The sequence below is a fragment of the Bos grunniens genome, chromosome 6 (genome assembly GCF_055505025.1).
Source record: "Bos grunniens cultivar Pamir isolate PY7600 chromosome 6, Bosgru_T2T1.0, whole genome shotgun sequence".
NCBI classification, from domain to species: Eukaryota; Metazoa; Chordata; class Mammalia; order Artiodactyla; family Bovidae; genus Bos; species Bos grunniens.
This window is the reverse complement of record NC_141170.1, coordinates 17,034,587-17,052,711: the sequence shown is the minus strand read 5'-3', so window position 1 is coordinate 17,052,711 and position 18,125 is coordinate 17,034,587. Positions and strand designations below refer to the sequence as shown.

The window sequence follows — 18,125 nt, the reverse complement described above, 5'->3', positions numbered from 1 at the left end:
CTTCAAGGTTCATTTCTTTCAGGCACAAGTATTCTGTGGTCATCTGACCTTTTTCTCCCACTTTGCCTCTATTCTGAGAGAAAACACACTCTTAGAATATCTTAGCTCTTGAGTGTTTCAGTATTGTTTTGGAGCTGTTGTTGGTTGAAGCTGCTAAGATCTTGTTTTGCTTTTAGGAAACTAAGAATTGTTGTTATTTTATATTGAATCTTAGTTTAGTTTTGTCCTTTGTTGACTCTTGTCATGGGTGGCTTTTATGTTTTATTGATCAGGTTGAATAAAGCAGGATATGCTTTAGTATTACAGAATGTACAGAATGCTCTTGACTTGGGGAAGAGGGGCCGAGGTTGGTTAATCCATTGTCAGCTTGAAGTGCAGAACCTATAGAGTCAATCAGATAAGGGAACCAGCACAGGGCAAGCCCAGGCCCTTAAGCTGTCTGGATCAAGTCCCCCTGACCTCATCACAGCTTGGTGTATCTGACCTGGAAAACATGAGTTTTTAAACTGGAGTTTTATCTTTAGGTTGTTTCTATACTTGTTCATTTTAACCCTTCCTTCCCTTTACCCCCATTTAGTTTTACAAATTCTGGTAAACTTTCTTTTTTTTTTAAATTTTTGGATGAAGTTTATCTTATTAAGTTCATCCACCTTAAAGGGACAGCATTTCTAAGAGTGATATCTGCTATAAGAGTTCAAATCACTGAGCTCTAAAGGGGTTTTCAGAGCAGAAGAGGAGTAGCCCACCTGGCAGTGGAGTGGACAGATAAGACCCCATTTACCACTGTCATCTGAGATGTCCGTCTTGCCCCAGAGGCCTGGTTAGCTAATACTATATATAGTATTCGCTGCTGGTCAGTAAACAAGTAACAGAGAACTAAGGAGTTTTCTATCTATGGACTTTCCAGAAAAGGAAGCTTAGAAGTTTACTACTGAAAACTCCTAAAGTTTAGAGAGAATTTAGCCATTTTTTGGAGAGTTATCTTTCTGAAATCTATAATAATATGTATGTGCTCAGTTGTATCCAACTCTTTGCAGCCCCATGGACTGTAGCCTGCCAGGCTCCTCTGTTCATGGGATTTCCCAGGCAAGAATACTGGATTAGGTTGCCATTTCCTCCTCCAAGGGATCTTCCCAACTCAGGGGTAGAACCCAAGTCTCCTGCATTGGCTAGCGCATTCTTTACCACTGAGCCACCTGGGAAGCCTTAGATATTTTACTGTCTCTCTGGAGAGGACTAAATTCAAAGTTTTGTGAGTTTCTCAGTATTGTCGTCATGAATACACATCATAGATTTATTCTATAACATAATAATACTTGCAGGGCCTGTTCTGTGGTGTGTAAGGCCATCCTTTTTACGTCATAAGGTCACATAATTACTGTGCTTTAAAAAATTGTATTATTTTTATGGGACTTTTTTTTCTTGTGTTCATCATTCATTTGGAACTGTGATCTCTTTACCTGCTGGTGTGGACAATTTGTATTCCTCTATTAACTCTCTTCAGCTTCAACCATCTCTTTGTAATGATCATTTCATTCGTGCTGTGCACAAGAAAACCAGAAAACAAGTTTATTAAAAAAAAAAAAAAACATGGAAGGAATGAGAGGCTATAACTTTATCCGAAGACCCAAGAGAACCTTGTATGAGGAAAGTGCAGAGCCAAAGTGCACAGACATGGTGACATCTATTTTAGGTGCTTAGGAGGCTTTTGGTTTGTGTCCAAACTCTTAGTTGTGTTCTGTAGTAGAAGTTGCCATGGAAGTGGCTCTGGGATAACTACCTCATTCCTACATCAGATACAGAAAGTGCTGTTTGTTTTCCTTTTTACACAATTACCGGAGGTATGTGTCAAGGAATCAGTGACTAACCAATTTCAAGGGGGCTATAATATTAATTAGTATTAATCAAATACTGGGCTTCCCAGGTGGCACAGGGGTCAAGAATCTGCCTGCCATGCAGGAGATAAGGAGACGAGAGTTTGATCCCTGGATTGGGAAGATCCCCTGGAGAAGGAAATGGAAACCCACTCCAACATTCTAACCTGGAGAATTCCATGGACAGAGGGGCCTGGCAGGTTACAGTCCATCCATAGGGTCACAGTAAGTTGGACACAACTGAGCATGCATGAGTGGACAAGTACTAAGTACATTATTTTAGCCTCATTCACACATATGCTGTTCACATGCATGTGTGTCTGAGAAATAGCATAATACTGCTTGGTAGAAAAGAGAGAAAAGGAAAAATGATCATTGTCATCTAATCTCTGCTGTTCTTCTGTGTGCTGATGAAACTTCAGGGAAAAAAAGAGGAAAGTAAGGCTAACTGTCTCCATTATATCTTGGTTTTTAAAAACTGCATCTTTCTCTTATTTACAGATTTTTCTAAGCTGAAAATGCCATAAAACATTGAATTTAGTAGCTGAATATATGTTTTCTTATCTTCCCACATTTTTTTATGTAGTGCATTTCAGAGCAAAATGGATCACTGGTTTCTCAATGATCTTGATCATTAATTCTGTTTGACACAAGAAAGAAATTAAAACTGGGTATGTTAGACAATACGTGAAGCTATAGATTGAGTCCAGAGTAGTTCTACATTCCAGCTTTACTAAGAATCCACTGCTAATTCCTTGATCATAGAGCTTTATAAAGAATTACGCTGTGAGGTCTTTTGTATTGAAGGCCCTTTTCAAACTGAAACTATTTAAAAAAAAAAACAAAAAAAAACAGGTTTCACCTAGTCGCTGTGGAAGTTGGTCCTAGGTGTAAAAGCATTTTGTGATATATATGACAAACTCTTTCTGTTTGAAACAATGAACTAGGGACTATCTTTTGTTTGCAACAGCGAATTTAGGGTCTGTGTAAATGTAGAAACATTATCTAAAAAGTAGAAATTTTGCTTATTTTTGCCCCCTACTTTTGGTTAAATGGCATGTGTTATTTTCAAATGGAAAGAATACTATGTTAATTCAGTAAAAGTTTTCTCTACTTGACTGTTTCAGGTTAATTAAAATTTAATTTTCACATTCATACCTAATTAGAAAATTTGACGCATGATATATATTATCACTGAAAACTCAGTGTCATTAGGAATGCACACTTGGGAAGGTTTCTATTTAGAAAATGACTCTTAAAATTAGTAAAGAAGGAAAATTTGAAATAAATTAACATGTGACAGTGTTCACTGATAATACCTTATGTGTCTGCATGCATACCCAGTTGTATCCGACTCTTTGCAACATTCTAGACTGTAGCCCACCAGGATCCTCTGTCCATGGGATTCTCCAGGCAGCAATAATGGAGTGGGTTGCCATTTCCTGCTCTGACCCAGGAATCGAACCTGCATCTCCTGAGTCTCCTGCACTGGCAGGCACATTCCTTACCACTGTACCACTGGGAAGCCCACAGGGCCTTATAAGGATACTTTTTTTTCACACAACCTTGTGAGAATTCTCCAGAAGTAGTCAAAGCTAGCCCCTCTTAAACTAGAATTCAGTGAGCAAGATGTATGCTTTCCAAGGGGCTGTCAAGCTTAATGCTGTAGGATGTGAACTAGAGAGAGAAGCTACTGATATTTCTTCAATTGGTGAACAGAGAGATAATTGATTTGTTCTGATAAAAATCTGCATTTAGCTTATTTTCAATTGCAGCCTCTCAGGAAAGAAAAGATGCTCAAACAGCAGAACTATATCCTTATATACTGGCCTTTTTTGATGAACTAAATCAATACTTCTGGACAATTGAAGAGGTGATGTGGTTAAAGACCGAGATTCTTTTGGTATGTTTTAGTGCAATAAGTGGCTTCCCGGGTGGCTCAGCATGTAAAGAACCTGCCTGCAATGCAGGAGACACCGTTGACATGGGTTCAGTCCCGGGATTGGGAAGATCCTCTGGAGAAGGAAATGGCAATCCACTCCAGTATTCTTGCCTGGGAAATCTCATGGATAGAGGAGCCTGGCAGGCCACATTCCATGGGGTCAAAACGAGTCAGACACCACTGAGCAGCAGCAGATCTAAGTGTCTGTTAAGTGAATATAACTTAAAAGATTGTTAACAAATACATGATCCAAAAACCATATATATTTTACTTCATATTTTATTACCAAAGTGTTTGCTATTTAGTTCACTGCTGGGGCATGCTAAAACATGAAAATTTCATTATATAATGCCATTTAACAAATTATGAAATTGCTGTTAGCAACGAGTAATTTGGAACTGTAAATTGCTATGAAGAAACAGCATCGGGTGCCTATTGTCAATAATAATTTAAAAAGTAGAGTTGGAGGACATAGAGGTATCAGCCATTTTCCAATACCCCTTTTTGGTTTGTTGATTTCGCTGAAAGCATTGTGGAATTGATAATGCATTTGCTACAAGAAGATGCTGCTAGCATTTGCTGTATTAATAGTTGGGGGGTGGAAACAGAAGAATAAATAAAAATGGCTGAGTCTAAGACAATTTTACAAGCCAAATATTATTTTGGTAAGCTTTAAACAAAGATTAGATAAGTTACAAAGATCTAGGTAAAATGCTGACATCTTTCCAAATTAACAGGGCTTCCCTGGTGGCTCAGACGGTAAAGCGTCTGTCTGCAATGCAGGAGACCCGGGTTAGATCCCTGGGTTGGGAAGATCCCCTGGAGAAGGAAATGGCAGCCCACTCCAGTATTCTTGCTTGGAAAATCCCATGTATGGTGGAGCCTGGTAGGCTACTGTCCATGGGGTCACAAAGAGTCAGACACGACTGAGTGACTTCACTTCACTTCCAAATTAACAAGAAAATAATAATAATTCTGGGCAGTTTTCATTTGTCTGTATCTTCTATCTCCAACCGACTTGCTTTTGAATATGTTTAATATCAAGCATATCTTCTGTAGTCCTTCTCCAGAGCACAGGGCTAGTCCATCAGGAAAGTTAGCACCCAGAGGTCCTCCTCCGCACTTGAAAACATTTTAAGTAGAGTTGAGTACAATGGAAAAGAAAGTGACCTTCCTGTAAAACATTAAATGTAAAATACCTTTCCTAACTCACAAAGGAGTTAACTATTACGAGGATTATAAAGAGAATGATAATATAAAAGGAAAATAAATTGTCACGAATTTCACTCTCCAGTAGAGTAATTCCTATTGTTAGATTTCCTTCTGTATCTGTGTTCATAATATGGCACCAATATTTCGTTTCACCTTATTTTTACAAAATCAGCTTCACACTGCAAATTTGGACTCCACCTTTTTCATGTAAAATTTTATTGGCAACTTTTTCTATATCCTCAGAACACCTTGGAAAACAAATAATTGACAAGGGTATAATCCTCTGTTCTATGACTATCCCATACATAATAAAACACACCCCTCCCACACTGTTGGGGACCTGCATTGTTTCAGTGTGTTGTGTGATAAATAAAATAAGAACAAGCATTGATTTACATATGTCTTTTCTGCTCATTTGGTTCTTTTAGAGCTGCGATGACTTAGCAATGAGCAAGTCTAAATCCTTCGTTTTACAGAGTAGGGGAACTACGTCCGGAAATATTACTCATTTAGCATCCAGGCTTCCGGCTTTCAGTCTTATTTCTATCTTCATCCAGAAGAAGTAATGACTGGATGATAAAATTATTCAGGGGCAAGAGGTGAAAGCATAATTTCCTCCTGTTGAGTAAGAGGTCAACCATGTACCCTATTCTCTGAAAATCCTCAGGGAACGGAAGCGTTCTCATACTAAAGAAGGAGCTCAAAATTCCATGCCAGAAGTCTTTATTACACAAGGGGTGGTAAACATATAACAGCTATGGGAACATTTTTAAATAGCTGTCATTTCATTAATGAGTATTTGCTGAAGCATTTCCTGGGCCACTGCTGTTTATGGAACTTTTAAACAAAATATTTATGAAGATGAAACCAGGCTTTGCTTCATAAATTATGTCCTTTTACCTGTTCCTGCGCTTTTCCTCAGGGCACAACCAATGTTCAGGCCTCTGTTACACTGAGCAAACACACACTCAGCTTTCTCAACCAAGTTTTCTCTTTTTGGTGCCAAGAAAAATTTGTATTTTCTGTCTTTGCTTCCTCGCCTCCCTCTGACTCTGTCAGTTCAGTTCAGTCGCTCAGTTGTGTCCGACTCTTTGCGACCCCATGAACCGCACCACACCAGGCCTCCCTGTCCATCACTGACTCCCGAAGTTCACCCAAACCCATGTCCATTTCGTTGGTGATGCCATCCAACCATCTCATCCTCTGTCTTCCACTTCTCCTCCTGCCCTCAATCTTTCCCAGCGTCAGGGTCTTTTCAAATGAGTCAGCTCTGCGCATCAGGTGGCCAAAGTATTGGAGTTTCTGAGTCTATAACTCTTTGCAATTGGACATTTATTTCTATCAAATACTGAAAATCTCTCAGAGGTTGCTAATGATGGCTGACATGATGGTTACATCCAACAGCTTCTTATCTTCGTGCCCACCTCCCCCTTGCTACCGTTTATACTGTTTACCTTTGTGCTCTCTTCTTGAAATACTTCTGTCCTGGGGTATTAGGGATCTGATACTGGCCTGCACTTCCATCCCTTTTTTCTTCACTCTCTTCAGAGGTCTCCTGTCTTCTTGCCGCTTCCTGGTTCTGTGTTTGTTTTATTGTTTGATTTTCCCCTATTATACTTTCTTCCTCAGAGGACTGCATCCAGTCTCACGGCTTCAACTTAAAGCCCAGTCTAGAGGTCAGGTCAGCAAGATCTCTCCCAACTCATCCTTTGTACAAGTTGTTTTAAACGCCCCCTTCCTCTGGATTCACAATGCTTTGTCTTAGCAGGGAACTGGGCTGTATTTTAGTCCCAAATTGACTATACGTAGTATCGAAAAAGGTATTTTTATGTCGGAAAGGTATATTTCGTATGTAGACTCAGTCATTTTTAATGAGTGGGGGACCAAGCTGGGAATTCCTACTTCTGTTTCTTTCCCGTACTAGATTCTGAGGTTTACTATGGTAACCCGCTACCCCCATTCCTGTGCCAGTACCTGTCTGTTATTCCCTTTTACTTTGAGCTATCTAGGATGAGGGTTGGTAAACTACAGTCCATAGGCCAAATCTGGCCCTCTGCCTGTTTTCATAAATTTTCTTGGAACACAGCCACGCCATTTCACCTATATATTATTTCTTAAGTAGTTGCCCTGCTGGTCAGAGCCCCCTATACAATACCTGTTTCAGGTATTCTAGTGTTTCGAACTCAATGTCTTTCCTTCACTCAAATGAGTCCTTCATCTTTATCTTCTTCCTCACTTCCTATACAGCCAGGTGATGGTGATTACAGGATTCAAAAATACGTATTCTCAGCATTTTCTTCTCATTGTTCTCATGGGCACCATCTTTCTCAGAATTTAATTATTTCTTCAGTCCTTTACCATTCTAATCCACACCATTGGCAGTTTAAAGGACATATCTATGTATAGTCTTCCCCCCAACTAATTTTTCAGTGAGTTCTTAGTAGAAGATTAAGAGCAAAGGCTATGGAGTTGACTTTCAGGAGTTGAGGCCCCAACTCTGGTACACTTTGCATGTACTATCCTATGCAAGCCACTTACTATTTGTAAGCTTTCATTTTCTCACATAAAAAAAGAGTTCCAATCATGAATAACATGTATGTGTTCTAGCTAGTGCTCTATACACTTCCCATGCATTCCTTCCTTCATTTCCTATGCAAAAGAGCACATTTTATTAGATTTATATTGAACATTCTTAAAAGGTGAAATCCAATTAATCTTAAAGAGACTGGCTTATTTATTCTTCTTGAGTTCCTTTGGCTTAATGAAAAAACCTACACTAAAGTTGATAAAGAAAGACCCTGATGCCAAGAAAGATTGAGGCCAAGAGGAGAAGGGGACACAGAGGATGAGAGGGTCTAATAGCTCACCAGTTCGATGGGCATGCGTTTAAGCAGACTCCGGGAGGTAGTGAAGGACAGGGAGGCCTAGGCCACGGTGCGGCAGAGAGTCAGACGCAACCGAGTGACTGAGCAACAACCCAACACTGAAGGCAAACCCAAATAACACCAGTGCTGCTGCTGCTAAGTCGCTTCAGTCGTGTCCGACTCTGTGCGACCCCACAGATGGCAGCCCACCAGGCTCCCCCGTCCCTGGAATTCTCCAGGCAAGAACAGTGGAGTGGCTTGCCATTTCCTTCTCCAATGCATGAAAGTGAAAAGGGAAAGTGAAGTCGCTCAGTCGTGTCCGACTCTTTGTGATCCCATAAACTGCAGCCTCCCAGGCTCCTCCATCCATGGGATTTTCCAGGCAAGAGTACTGGAGTGGGGTGCCATTGCCTTCTCTGATAACACCAATGACCTTAGTCTAATTGCCAGTGGTGATGAGTGTGTCATTTTGTTTTGAGACAAAGGCATTCTGGCCTCACATTTTTCTTTTAAGAAAGGAGAAGAAAAGTTAAACAATTATTTTTCCCTTTTTGATAACCATAAACTACATGGTGCAAATAAATACTTTTATATTGCTAGGTGGTTTTCTTTATTCTCTACAACTCAACCTTATAGTCACAAAGCAAACAAGTGGAATAACCAGAAGTCTACCCAGGATTTTTGATAATAAATTTCCTGCCTCATTTGCATCAGTTCAGTTCAGTTCAGTCACTCAGTCTGACTCTTTGCAATCCCATGGACTACAGCACAGGCCTCTCTGTCCATCACCAACTCCAAGAGCCTACTCAAACCCATGTCCATCACATCAGTGATGCCATCCAACCATCGCATCCTTTTTCAGTCTCCTCTTTCACTTTAATCTAGAGGCTCTTTAGTTCTTCTTCGCTTTCTTCCATGAGGGTGGTGTCATCTGCGTATCTGAGGTTATTGTTATTTCTCCTGGCAATCTTGATTTCAGCTTGTGCTTCATCCAGCCTGGCATTTCTCATGATGTACTCTGCATAAAAGTTAAATATGCAGGGTGACAATATACAGCCTTGATGTACTCCTTGCCTGATTTGGAACCAGTCTGTTGTTCCATGTCCGGTTCTAACTGTTGCTTCTTGTCCTGCATACAGATTTCTCAGGAGACAGGTCAGGTGGTCTGGTATTCCCATCTCTTTCAGAATTTTCCACAGTTTGTTGTGATCCACACAGTCAAAGGCTTTGGTGTAGTCAATAAAGCAAAAGTAGATGTTTTTCTGGAGCTCTCTTGCTTTTTTGATGATCCAGCGGATATTGGCAATTTTATCTCTGGTTCCTTTGCCTTTTCTAAATCCAGCTTACTGCTTATCTTTTTTTGAATTTAAGAATCCATGCAGAGACATAGTCAAATTTAAGCAGAAATACTCCACAGTAACGATTAAGGGTTTTCAGGTGTCTTTGAGGAATATTATTTCACTATATTTTTAACTTAGAGCAATGGATTAATGTGGTTTTTCCAAATTGATACATGCCTGTCTCTTTGGGTAGACACACTGACCATTTGCCCTTGTGCCAAATATGAGTTTTTTTTAAAAGCTATGCTAGTGTCTCCTTTAGGGCTTTCCCCTAGAGACCATGAAATTATTCCTGTCAGAGGACTTAGGCTCTTTCTTAACATCAAAGGGTTCTGTGGTTTATTTCATTTCCTTAATCAGCTCATTAATTACTTCTAAATGGAAATTGCACAAATCATACAATAAGGAAGTTGGATGGGATCTTAAAGATCTTGTCATTGAGCCTGCACACATTTCAAATGACCAAAACAGTTCAAAGTAGGCTAAGTGACTTTTCCATGATCATAAAACAAGTCCACAACACGTTTCTTCTGGAAGAACATCTACCTTGCGTTTATACTGGCAACTTCTTGGAATATTGATTGAAATGAACAGTCTCAAACTCACAAAGAATAAGCCTGACTCTTCTCTCCCCTTTTCTCTCTTTCTGAGTCAGCAGGAATTGTTAGCATCCAGTATGTATATTGGGGCTTCCCTGGTGGCTCAGAGGTTAAAGCATCTGCCTGGAATGCGGGAGACCTGGGTTTGATCCCTGGGTTGGGAAGATCCCCTGGAGAAGGAAATGGCACCCCATTCCAGTACTCTTGCCTGGAGAATCCCATGGAGGGAGGAGCCTGGTAGGCTACAGTCCATGGGGTCGCAAAGAGTCAGACACGACTGAGCGACTTCACTTACTTAGTATGTATATTAAGATCCATCTCTTTTTCATTCCTGGGAGCTGCTTTTGGGTAAAGAAAGCCTTCCATATGCTTGATATTCAACTTCTTCAACTTCTGAAATGAGAATGAGTGATATATGTATAGCAAATAAAATAATGAAATTTTTGTGAGTTATCTGCAAAGTGCGACTCCCAGTGCTCCACAGTCCTCTCTGAAGTCAGGCTCTATGCCAGAGATAAACTCGTACAGTTCAGAACATATGAACTTTATGTTATACAGTTTTGAAATATGACAAACCAGGGGGTAGAATGGATTGGGAGATTTGGGTTGACATATATACGCTGTTGATGCGATGTGTAAAAAAGATAACTAATGAGAAACTTCTGTATATAGCACAGGGAACTCCACTCAGTGTTCTATGGTGACCTAAAAGGGAAGAAAATCCAAAAAGTGGGGGTATGTGTATACATTTGACTGATTCACTTTGCTGTACAGAAGAAACTGACACGACATTGTAAAACAACTATACTCCAATAATTTTTTTTAAAGTAATACTGGAGCAAAAAAAAATTATGAAAAACCAATCTCTTATGAACACACACAGAGATTGGGGGAAAAGACTCGAGATGATGGACTTGATAAGAATGATTGTTTCCCTCCCTCCCCTCAGGTTTGTCTCCATCTCTGCCGCTTTCTCATATATGCACCTGGCATTAGCATCTCTGCAGTCTCCCCTCTGCATTATATTCTACACAAGGTGGGGTCTTTCAGCCTAGAAAGACAGTTGGTCAGTCCTGTCTTTCCAGAAATCAGTACTTCCCTCTTCTGAGATTTTCTCCCTTGCCCCATCCCTGCACTTCAACTCCACAGCCCTCTTCATTGGCTTCCATTGCTTTGCATTTTAACTTCTTATTTGCTAGCTTACTTTCCTAGCTCCACTGCACTGTAAGCTCCTGGATGCTTTTGTCTTATAGATTGTCTGGCCAGTGTGCAGCACATTGCCTGACGCACAGATGCCAGATTTAGGGGCTTGGTATTGCTCTAGTCTTCTAGTTACCAAGGAACATAAATCCTGTGTAAGGTTTTCCCATACAATGGTATGGAAAGGCTGGGCCAGCCTGTCCCTCTAGACATCTGGTCAGTCCATTGGAAAATAAAAAGACACAGGCAAAAGACCATGAGCTTGCTTCTTTTTCCCTCTGGATATATTATTCCAGGTTTTTCCTCTAAATATATTTTATTCCACATTTACTCAGATTTTATGATAAAGTTGATGACCATTTTTGCCACTCAGGTTAGGGTCAAGGATAGTTTCATTAAACTTTTACAATTTTAGCTTCTTCGCCTTTTGTCAGAATTTCAGCAATCCCTATATATGATGGAAGCTTAGACTCAATGTTAACGTTCAAGAAATATTTTTAGATATTCATTCATGGTCTGTTCTCTTGTACTTGCTCAAAACTCCTTTGTTTTATGACAAATATTGCCTCAGGAAAGGCCTAATTTGGAAAGAAGTGTTTTAGATATTTTTGTTTGTGACAGCTTTTGAGTTTCAAAAGGTAACTTCTTAAATCCTCAGGTTCAAAATAATGACAAAAACAAAATAAAGCAGACCTTTTATCCCATCCTCAAGAGCAGATGATGATTCTCATGGTAGTGGGACCAAAGGAAAAAATTAAAGGAAAGCAGAGGGGCCTCAGATGCTTGAAGATGTGGGCTCACCCACGTTGGGGCTCCATGCTCTGGCATCCTCTCTCTCACTCCCTGAACCAGGTACCCTGGAGACAGACCTGAAAACCTGGATCATATTGGGGAAATGTAAGAGAGGGCTTCCAGGTTGCACTAGTGATAAAGAATGTACCTTCCAATGCAGGAGACATAAGAGACACCTGTTCAATCCCTGGTTTGGGGAGATCCCCTGGAGAAGGAAATGGCAACCTACTCCAGTATTCTTGCCTGAGAAATCGCACTGACAGAAGGAGCCTGGCAGGCTATAGTCCATGGGGTCGCAAAAGAGTTAGACTAAACAGGAGCAGTGGAATCTTACTGACTTAGTGGGATCTTAGTGACTAAACAGGAGCAGTGGAATCTATAAATTGCTTCCTATATGAAGTGCATGGAAGTATAAAACTGGAACCAGTTTTAGTGCTGTTCTGCCTGATGCCAGGTCATTAGACACGAGTATTTAGGCAGACATGTCCAAAACATTCTCCCAGCTGATCCTTATGCTGTAAATGCAGCCAAGAGAGGAAGAGAAGGAGCAGAGTGATGTCAGGAGTCGGGACAAAGAGGACTTAGTCCCAGGGCACGTGGACTGACCTCCAGCAACAGACAAGAAAGGAGGAAATCAGCATCTCAGAGAAGCCTATGTGGACAGTGCATGGTGACCATGGACCACATCCCCACTCTCCCTCGTCCCAGACATGGAACCCTAAATGTCCATAACGTCATATGGCTTCTAGGAAAGGGGGGGATCCTGGATTAACCACTTGACAGTAACAAAGAATAAAGAAGTTTTATGTTGTGCATTGGATTTTATAGAACTCCCATTCCTCCCTTCTACAGAAATCATTTTTTAAACCAATTGCTCTTTCTCGTCTACGTTACTATAAAAAATACTAGTGTGGAAATAATGTTTGTTTTCATTTTAAAAGTCTAAACTGTACTTGTTTTTCTTTGAAGTGGGAGGGAGATCAAGGTTGGAAAGACAAAGTATAGGATGTGACGTTTGTAGGTCTTGAGCTCCGCGTAGAGGTGAGAGGATTAGGGAATGAAAAGAAAAACCTTATAGGAGAATCTCTACATGAGACAGCTTCATAGAGCCTCATATTTTAGTTTCCATCTCATTCAAATTCTGATCTCTAAGGACCGGAAACATCTGTTATCTTTCTGTTCCTTATTGATGTTCTCTTAAGGGACACAGAGCAAATGCTGAAATTTTAGTAAAGTGCTCAGGATTGTTGCCTGTCAAAAAGTACCTTATAAACTGAGTTCATACTGGTAATGAGTGATCCTTACCCAAGTTCTTAAAACACAGCTAAGCTACAAAAAAAAAAAAAAATCTGCTCCAAATCTGTAAGCTCCATAGAGAAAGGAAAAAAAAAGCCACTGACTGGCTTTCTGAGTAGTTTATAGTTTACTCAAAGAGTAAAGGCTGAATCTGTACTTGCCAAGGAGTTCCTTGTAAAGATCCTGAGGAGTTCTTTTCTCCTTTTAATTGGAGGATAATTGCTTTACAATGTTGTGTTGGTTTCTCCCATACAGCAACATGAATCAGCTGTAAGTATACATATACACCCTCTCTCTTGAGCCTCCCTGAGGAGTTCATGATGCAACTTACTGATGGGAGAATTTTCTAACTCATATCTGTTTAGGTCTTCACGGGTCTTCTGGGACGTCTATGGGACTCCTTGGCCAAAACTCGATAACTGCCTATGTATGGCCCAGTTTCTTACTATTCATTGTGCAGATGGAAGAGAGTGGCGTGCAGAAGTAGACTTGTGTGCATGGGTGGGGCAAGAGATTAACCCTCCATACACAGGCAAATGCAGGCTTTGAACAAAAATCTTTTCTGAAAGGCCAGACACTGCATCCTCCAGGTTAAGCAACATTGAGGTATAATCTGGAGAAGCAGTCAGCATCAGGGCTACCAGAATATGGCAAATGAGGTCTGGTCAGTCAAAGAGAATACGATGGCAGGCAGTCAAAGAAGAGGGATGCCAAACAGGTCAAGCAGCCTTGTTTTTTCAGGGAAATTGGTCTGCAGATTGACTGGAGTTCATGAAGAGGACTCTTCTTAAGAGTAAAATGTAAAGTAAGATGCAGGCTCCTTAAGCACCTGGGGACTAGACATTAGATAGGAACTGAGACACCAAAAAAAAAAAAGCAAGAACTCAGGTTACAATAGGAGATCTCAAATCTTTGGGGCAGGGCTAGCAGTGAGTCACACGGTAGTAGAGAGAAGCATATGACCAGTGTTAGTGATCAGAGAAAACCAGATATTCTGTAGGGCTTTGTCTATTCTAGGGCTCCCCTGGTGGCTCAGTGGTAAAGAATCTGCCTGCCAATGCAAGAGATGCAAGTTCAACCCCTGGTTCAGGAAGATCCCCTGGAGAAGGAAACAGCAACCCCCTCCAGTATCCTTATCTGGGAAATCCAGTCCATGGGGTCACAAAGAGGCAGACAGGACTTAGCGACTCAACAACAACAACAACAATGCCTATTCTGGGCTTCTGATGTTTGTGATTGACTACCAGAAAGTTGTAGGGGATGGGGAAGTTAGTGCAGCTATTTCAATCCATTCCCTATAGAGGCTGTTCCTGGAGATTATGATGGCCCACCTTCCTTAGGTACAATGTCAAGGATTCTTCTAAATCCCCGTGGGAAGTCCTATTAAAGTGACATCAGCCTGACACTTTCTCTTCCAAGATTACTACATCTTGCTTTAAGATCTAAATAAGGATGTTTTCTTGTCTGAGTTCCTGGCCTGTCCTCCAATGCCCTGATGTTAATACTCCTTTCTCTTGTTTTCTCTCAGGAACTCTTGGAGTATAATATTTCCTTTAGCAGGTGTAAAAATCACCTGAAGAACCTAAAAAGCAGACTTCTGAGCCTTTGTCCAGAGTGTCTGATTCAGTTAGTCTAGCTCAAGGCCCTGAAACAGGTATTTTAACAAAAAGTCCAGGTGATAATGATGCAAGTGGTCCATGGGTCATACTTGAAAAGCACTGCTTTAAGTCATCTAAATACCTTAGGGATTTTGGCAATTTATTGGCTCTATTACAGCTCTCAGACTATCTCTTGCTCCCCATGTAGCAGCACAAACCATTCCTTATCACGCCATATGTCTTGGTTTTGGATTAAGAAAATGGTCCCCATAACATTATCCAGGGCCAAAACATTGAGAGTTTTAGGATACAATTCAAAATTCAAGATAGATTGTGTTTTGACTGTCTTTAATTTTGTTGTTATCTACAATTGAAGGGGCAATTAATTTTTATTGAAATGTAGATCTATTCTGGGATAGGAAGATGGTTTCAATTTATACCTGAAATATGAGATAGTATCTCTTTGCTCTCCTCTCTTTCTAGTTTATTAGAGAACCATTCCTTAACTCAAAGCATAAAGACAGATGGAGACTCTTGGTATAAATTAAAAAGGAGTATTTGGGATATTTTCAGTGTCTCTTTCAGAATTGGAAGCTGGGCAGCAAGCACTCATCACATATGGAAAGATTTACATTGCCTGAGTGGGCTCAAGTTTGATGTAGCATAAATGGTATTTTCAAGAGTTCCAGTTCCCCAGATTTTCCATGGCTACAGTATATGCTCTTCTCTCTGCTGAGAAATATGCTAGTCTAGGGAGTAATGAATAAGCATTCTTCCAGGCACTGTACTCATAGCCTTCTGTTTTGGGCCAAGTTTAGTGTGACTGTTTCACATATGATTTTGTTCTTCGTGAGTTGGATTGGAAAAAATGAAAAGTTGGTCTAAAAATAAATATATCAGGCATTTAACCACTAATCAGTAAACATTTGTTATAACTAGGGTCTGTAAGATCTATATAGCAGGCGCATGCCACGTATTGCCAGTCCAGGCTGGTCAAAACTCTCTTCTGTATTTACCTTTTCTAACCCAACAAAGAAGTTAGGAATCACAGAAAAGAAGGAACTCCATGAAATAGTGTACACAGCAAGTTGTCCCAAAATTTTAAAAAGTAGATAGAACTGGAAATAAATGTCCTCATTTGGGGACGTGTGCAGTCCTACATTTTTTTTTTATAGTAATCTTACCAGTTTCTCAGTGCTCTACATTCTGCTGCTGCTGGGAACTTCCCTCTTGGACCAGTGGTTAAGACTTCGCCTTCCAATGCAAGGAGTGCAGGGTTCGATCCCTAATCGGGGATTTAAAATCCCACATGCCTCAAGGCCAAAACACCAAAATATGAAACAGAAGCAATACTGTAACAAATTCAATGAAGTCTTTAAAAATGGTCCACATTTTTAAAAAAAAGCTTTAAAAAATAAATAAATTCTGCTTCTGTAGCATGTTCAGGTAGACTTTGAATACATATTTGAGGGTAAAGATAGATACTAATACTATAAAATATTGCCATCTTCCAAAAAATGGTTAGGATTTGAGAGATGACCTCAGAAAAGAAATTACATGTATGAAAATACAGAGTCACAAATTGTGTTCACCAAATGTTTTCAGCTCTCTGCTCTTGGGTCACATAAAAGAATTATATTTCCCATTTCTGAAGGGAGCCATCGGCCGTGTAACTTTCCTTAGCCAATGAAAGATGGACAGAAGTGATGCGTCTTACTTCTGGGTGGAAGTTTTAGCTGCCAGTATCCAGAATGCTGTGTGCTCTTCCTGCTGCTCTAGGAGCATAGGGGTGCTTATCAGGGTCTTTGAATGAGTATGATGAGCTGCAGCTCCTGCTGACCCACAATGGACAATAGTATAAATCAGACATAATTTTTCCTATAGAACTGGTTGTTAGTGCAGCATCATTCAGCCTATCCTGACTGCTGCTTGTGCTGCTAAGTCACTTCAGTCGTGTCTGACTCTGTGCGACTCCATAGACAGCAGCCCACCAGGCTTCCCCGTCCCTGGGATTCTCCAGGCAAGAACACTGGAGTGGGTTGCCATTTCCTTATCCAATGCATGAAAGTGAAAAGTGAAAGTGAAGTCGCTCAGTCGTATTCGACTCTTAGCGACCCCATGGATTGCACCTACCAGGCTCCTCCATCCATGGGATTTTCCAGGCAAGAGTACTGGAGTGGGGCGCCATTGCCTTCTCCAAGCCTATCCTGACTAGTAAAGCTATAAACATGGAGACAAAGACAACAACAACAAAAAATGCTGCAAATATTTTGATAGAAAATGAGGGTTTCACAAGTAAAGATGTAAAGATAGAGGTTGTCAATAATGTACAGGTGTACAGGTGCATTTATATCCCTTAAAGGAGTATAATGGAAAGAAAGAAGCGTGCTTATTTAATTTTGGAGTCAGAGCTGAATTTCAAAGAACTAAAAATAATATTTAAAATGTGTGTTCATTTATATATACATTAATGAGAAGTAATGTACAATAAAACTCTCAACAGTGATAACATTTGAAAATTAAAAACAAGTGAATGTGATAGAGATACTACTCTTTGTTCAACAATTTAAATTTTTCTTTGAGCTTGAAACAAATTTATATTTAAAATACAAATATGGAAAAATTTGCTGTCATTCCCCATTAAAAATCTAAAGTTTTAGCAATTTTTAAAACTGTATTTTAGATAAAACGTGGTGATCAGCATTAAGAGAATTAAGAATATGTTGGTGCTGAAAAAGAACCCCAAATCAAGGAATTGGAAGGAAATGGAGTATTATATTTTACCTATATAAAAGCCAAAGTGCACATGGTCTACTCAATAGCATAGACTGCTTTGAAGAAACTTGCCCATTAACTGTAAATGTAATTTTTAATTCCAGTAAACTTTAAGTATGTTAGAGTATGTTCTACTTGTTGACTCATTGCATTATCTCTCAAAAATTCTCCAATTTTTTGCAGTTGTCCCCAAAGTTAATCTGAACACTCACAATTTTTTTTTTTTTTACCCTGAAACTAGTCCATTCCGTCATTTTTTTTTTTTTTTAATCTTTTTAAAATCCCCTCTTCCTGCTTCGGACTTCCCTGGTAGTTCAATCAGAAAGAATCCACATGCAATGTGGGAGACCTGGGTTTGATCCCTGGGTTGGGAGGATCCCCTGGAGAAGGAAATGGCAACCTATATCAGTATTCTTGCCTGGAAAATGGGCTACTGTCTGTGGGGGTCACAATCAGCTTGACATGACTGAGCAACTCAGCACACACAGCACAATGTGACAATTTATGGATAATGTTCCAAAATGCTAATCGCTCAAAAAACATTGCCAGTATGTCTTTCTTCCCAACATATCCCTGTTTGACTTTATTTTCTTAGGAAATATCTGATCTCAAAGAGTTTCTATGTTTCCTCTT

The 18,125-nt window shown here is 40.0% G+C and overlaps 1 protein-coding gene across 5 annotated transcripts in view; it reads left to right on the top strand.

Moving 5' to 3' along the window:
* ARHGAP24 (Rho GTPase activating protein 24) overlaps positions 1–18,125 on the top strand; it is a 614,546-nt gene that overhangs the window by 389,052 nt on the left and 207,369 nt on the right. The gene's annotated exons all lie outside the window — the stretch shown is intronic.